We start from the raw sequence: 5,551 nt of genomic DNA on the forward strand, positions 1-5,551 counted from the left end.
TTCTTCTTTCTTCTTTCTTCTTTCTTCTTTCTTCTTTCTTCTTTCTTCTTTCTTCTTTCTTCTTTCTTCTTTCTTTTCTTTCTTCTTTCTTCTTTCTTCTTTCTTTTCTTTCTTCTTTCTTCTTTCTTCTTTCTTCTTTCTTCTTTCTTCTTTCTTCTTCTTTCTTCTTTCTTCTTTCTTCTTTCTTTCCTTTCTTTTTTCCTCTTTATTTTCTTTTTTCCTCTTTATTTTCTTTCTTATTTCTTCTTTTTTTTCTTTCTTATTCCTTCTTTATTGTCTTTCGTATTTCTTCTTTATTTTCTTATTTCTTCTTTATTTTCTTATTTCTTCTTTATTTTCTTATTTCTTCTTTATTATTTCTTCTTCTTTATTTTCTTATTTCTTCTTTCTTTTCTTTCTTATTTCTTCTGTATTTCCTTATTTCTTCTTAATTTTATTATTTCTTCTTTCTTTTTTCTTATTCCTTCTTTATTTTCTTTCTTATTTCTTCTTTATTTTATTATTTCTTCTTTTCTTTCTTATTTCTTCTTTATTTTCTTATTTCTTGTTTTCTTTCTTCTTTCTTTCTTTTTTTCCTTCTTTCTTCTTTCTTTTTTTTTCTTATTTCTTCTTTATTTTCTTTCTTATTTTTTTACTGTTTGGTTTGACTTTGAAATGTTCCCCCTCCCCCAAGTTCTGGCTGGGAGGGCCTTTTTATAAAGAGAAAACTTCAGCCTGCATTGCTGTAAAGTGATTTTCCTTATTTTCCCCATCCTATCCAGGCCTGCTGGTGTGTGAGGGGAGAGGAAATCAGGCTGACAGGACCAAATGCTGTCTGAGCAGCTGCTCCTTCTGGCACCACTCACAGCTTCCCTGGGCCTCCTGAGGGACAGTGCAAAAGTCCAGGAAGAGGCAACCTTTTAACAGAGAAAAATTCACAATTCTATCCAATTTCTTGGCAGTTTCCTGCTGGTGCATCATTCCCAGTGGATGTGCCACAGCCCAAGGGGAGGGGAGAGCAGCAACCAAGACACCTCTGCCTTTTCCTGGGAACAGGAACCCCCAGGCTTCTCAGCTTGCCCAAAATCTGCCTTTGAAGAGGTGTTTGAGGGGGACTCCAGAGGCAAACCTCCCAAATCAGAGCTGTCTGTCATCAGTAAGGAATAGAATCAAGGATTTGCTTTTGTTTGTGGAGTTACCCATGGTCATGGGAATTCAGGGAATCCTGGAAGGGGTTGGGTTGGGAGAGACCTTAAACCTCATCCAGTTCCAACCCCAACACCTCCCACCAGCCCAGGTTGCTCCAAGCCCCGTCCAACCTGGCCTTGGACACTTCCAGGGATCCAGGGGCAGCCACAGCTTCTCTGGGCAACCTGTGCCAGGGTCTTCTCACCCTCCAGCCAGGAATTCCTTCCCTGATTTCCAGTAACTCGTCCCCTGCAGCCCCGGGGCCATCAGCTGTGTCCTGCTTCCAGGACTCCCCCTTTCCCACTCTTTTTCAAAACCCAAATAGTTTCCCCCAACCACAACTTTTCCCCTCAACCCCACAGCAAGGAGTTTGTGGCTTGAATGTGTCTTTTCCAAGAATTCCTTGGGAATGATCCCCAGGACAGCCCTGATGGAGGGTCAGAGCTGTTGTTCCCGCTGCAGGCTGGGGAGGAGCAGACACTGCAAAGCCTCCAAGGTGATACATGACAAATAAACATCCCAAATCCCTCTGAAGTCATGGCACGTGATCCCATGGAAGTTTGGATCCTGATCCTGCTATTAAAAGATCCCTGCTCACAGCTCTTGGCACCATGCTCTCTAAACTGGGAAGCTGGAATTGCTGCTCCCATCCCACAGCTGCTGGGAGGTGGGGGAAGGAGAGTCCAATTCCTGTGTGTTCTTCTCCACGTGCTGATCAGGTTTGCAGGAAAGATTCTCTTCTTTTGGGCTTTTTTTGGTCAATTTTATTTTAAATTTCCTTTGCTACACAGTTTCCAGTGGAAACATGAGCAATGGATGTTGTAGGAAGGAGCACGTGGCAGGAATCAGAGAATGTTTTGTGGCTGAATAAATGCATTTTCCTCTTTCCCCCTTTTAAGTTCAAACAATAATCTGATATTTTTTTTTTTGCTTTCCTTTGTCCCTGTGCCTGTTTGGTCCTTCATTTGTCCTCCTCTGCACAGTGGGCAGTGATCACACCTCGATGGCTGCAGCCAGGAATTCCAGAGGGCTGGAGCAACCAAACTGATTCCTAACAGATTCCTGACTGATTTCTAACCCTGCAAAGCCTTCAGAGGATGGGTGTTGTAGTTTGGGGCTTTTTCTTGGCCAAATTTTATTTCAAATTTACTTTGCTACACAGTTTCCCAGTGGAAACACGAGCATCCCCCAAGGAGCTGGAATTTAGGGCCTGTTGTAGGAACCAGAGAATGTTTTCTTTGTTTAGATAAATGTATTTTCCTCTTTCCCTCTTTTGATTTAAAACAATAAGCCAAGGTTTTTGCTTTCCAGGATCCCTGTTCCAGTTTGGTCCTTGGTGGCTGAAGCCAGGAATTCCAAGAAGCTGGAGCAACCAGACTGATTCCTGAATTCCTAACCCTGAAAACCCTCCACATGATGAGTGTTTTGGCTTCATTCCTGATAAATCAGGGCTTGGGAGATGAGGGCAAAACTGGGAAAACTGTTGGGTGATTCCAGCTCTTATTGGATTAAAAGTAACACATGAAATGTTGTGGTTTCCCAACCACTGGAAAAATTCCTCATCATCCAATGGTTTGGGTTGGAAGAGCCCTTAAATATCATCCAATTCCAGCCCCTGCCATGGGCAGGGAACCTTCCACCATCCCAGTTTCCATCTGAGTTTGTCCTCTGAGAGGCATTTTATGTGGATCAGAAGAGCACCAGAGCCTAAACAAAAGAGTCCACCCTGGGTAAAACCTTGGGGTTCGTTTGTTTTAATGAATTTTTCTGTATTAATTAACACTCTGATGGTCTCTGCAGGGACCTCCAGGACATCCTGGCTCATCCCTGAGCTGCTCCTGTGTTTCCATGGCCCCTGATGGGACTCAGAGATGTTTGCTGACCTCCCTTGGAGGTGCCCCCAAAGCCCAGGGAGGGAGGGGGTTGGTGTCTTAAACAACCCTGTACAGAGTGATGGGGTGGGTCTCAAAAGGTGTTTAAATGCAAAATATAACTATTTATCTTCCAGGAAAACCAGGTTTCAAACCCAGGGGATGTTCTCTGATTTTTTGGGTATTATTTTTGTGCTGGTTTCGGGCAGGTAAAAGGTGACACAACTCATTTGCAATTAAAATGTGATGAAGTCCAGTTGTTTTTTTTTCCCCCCATTTCTCCTTCTGTTTAACCTGCAGCTGATAAAAATCAGCAATTTCTAGTTCATACAGTCAAATGCTTGGACTGTGATATTTGTACAGCACTGTTTTATTTTCTGACACTGCAGGGACCGAGTTATTGAAGCATTTTTATTGGACTCAGAGAAAATATGCTGCTGTTCTACCTGATTTGAGAAGTTCCTCTTTTCTGTGGTTTTTATAACCCATCTCCTGTGGGAAAGGTCCTGGAGCTGGAGTTCCCTGCCAGGTATTTCCTGCCATTAGTGAATATCCCAGAATGTATAAAAAGGTTTTGCCAAAGGACAGAACTGCTGTGTAATTGTGCACTCAAATCTTACATATATTGGTGTGGTTTAGAATTTGGTTGCAGCTGTAAACCCTGAAGAACTGCAGAGGGAACTATTAGGGGAAGTTTTGTCTTTACAAATGCTATAAAACTGCTTTTCCTGCTGTGTTTTCCCCGTGCTTTGGACAGATCAAGTCTCCAGTCGTGTGTGGAGTTTGGGTTGTCTCCCTTAATTTGCTTGATAGAATTGATCAGGATAAAAAGTGTGGCTTGGATAAATGTAAACTGGTTGTGTGTCAGAACTGATGTTGTGAGGAGACATTCACTCCTAAGAAATGTCTGTGAATTTAAGTCAATATTATTCAGGATTTACAATCCTGATCATTGATTTGAAGTGTCTCAAGAGCTCGCTGTGCTCTGGGACCTGGGTCTGTGTGACAGCACCTGCATATTGAATTTTGCTCCCAAAAAATGGCACAGACACCACAGACTTTGCCTTTTCTCCCTTTTTCCTGCACAGAAAATCACGGAATTCTGGAATCCTGGGCTGGTTTGGGTTGGAAGAGACTTTAAACCCACCCTGTTCCGACCTCAGGGACACTTTCTGCTATTCCAGGTTGCTCCAAGCCCCATCCAACCTGGCCTTGGACACTTCCAGGGATGGAATACCACAAAGGGGTGGTCCTTCCCTTTGTGTCTTTCAGTGTCTTTTTGGATTCTCAGATTCCCTGTGCTGGGAATTGCAGCTCCTTCAAGGGACAAGTAGCTGCAAAGTTTGGGTTGGGAGGGACAGTTTCAGCCCAAAGCACCAAATTCTCCCTTAGACCAATCCTTTACCAATCCATTCATTACATTCTGCTTTATTACAGGTCAGGAAAGGGAAAAAATGCCTGGATGAAGTGAACTTTTCAGTCTCCCTGGAACTGAGGTGGCTGAGCTGGAAAAGGGGCTTTGGTTGGAATGCAGCAGTTTGGGAGGGTGCAGTGCCACAATATCCAGTGTGTACTGGATTTGGGGGTTTTATTCCAGTGCCTGGGCGTGGATCCCAGTTTTATGGAGTGCAAGGTCAGTGCAGAGCTGAGCTTGCTTGGGGTGAAGCTCGTGGGACCTTCCCCTTGCCCCAGATCCCACCAGGGAGGGGGTTGGAATGATCTGGATGTGACTCTGAGCAACCTGGTCTGGTGGGAGGTGTCCCTGCCCACAGGGTTGGAACCAGATGGGCTTTAAGGTCCCTGCCAACCCAAACCAGTGTGAGATTCCATGATTTACCCTTCCCACCCACAAGCTTTGGCATCTGGCTCCTCACCCCTCCAAGCCCCCCTCTGTGCTCCCAGGATAACCCTGCCAATGTGCCTGTCAGAGATGTTTGCTGCAGAGCTGTGCACGAACAGCAGCCACAATCACAGCAGGTTTCCTGGGGCTGACAGCCCAGATTAAAAATGTATAACCCCCTGTTTTTATTAATGCAGGTGCTGTCTGTGAAACCACACACCAGGCTCTTCTGGTTGTTGTACAAAGCAGGCAAACGAGGGCTGTCCTGTTCCTCCTCCAGCTGTCGGAGCCACGGCTGGGAAAACAAACTGCTGCTCCCCTTTCAAGTCTCTCCTGACTAGCATTAATATGGAAAATTCAAAACAAACGCATTTTAAAGCCCATTTGACTCTGCAGAGCCCAGTTTGATATTTCAGGAAGTATTCCTAGTAAATAAAAGGCATCTGGAAGCTCGGCAGGAGTGTTGGCAGTGGGGCAGAGCTGAGCTGCTGGGGGAGGAAGGAGGGATGCTCCCAGCTGGGATGGGGCTGGATCTCCTTCCTGTGGGCCAGGGATGGGAGTGATTTTTCCACCTGTTTGTCTTGAAGTACAAACTAGAGTGTTTGGACTTGGACACAAAATCCCAGGATCACTGAGGGTGGAAAAGCCCTCCCAGCCCATGGAGTCCAACCTG

At 44.8% G+C, this 5,551-nt stretch overlaps 1 long non-coding RNA gene across 1 annotated transcript; it reads left to right on the forward strand.

Moving 5' to 3' along the window:
• The first annotated feature begins 2,958 nt into the window (after positions 1 to 2,958).
• LOC108501631 lies at positions 2,959 to 5,227 on the forward strand. Its single transcript, XR_001876238.1, has 3 exons — positions 2,959 to 3,567; positions 4,476 to 4,534; positions 5,076 to 5,227. It is a non-coding gene; the product is annotated as an uncharacterized LOC108501631 (long non-coding RNA).
• Positions 5,228 to 5,551: the final 324 nt, after the last annotated feature.

This window comes from Lepidothrix coronata, unplaced genomic scaffold (assembly GCF_001604755.1).
Source record: "Lepidothrix coronata isolate B3197 unplaced genomic scaffold, Lepidothrix_coronata-1.0 Scaffold105, whole genome shotgun sequence".
Classification (NCBI taxonomy): Eukaryota; Metazoa; Chordata; class Aves; order Passeriformes; family Pipridae; genus Lepidothrix; species Lepidothrix coronata.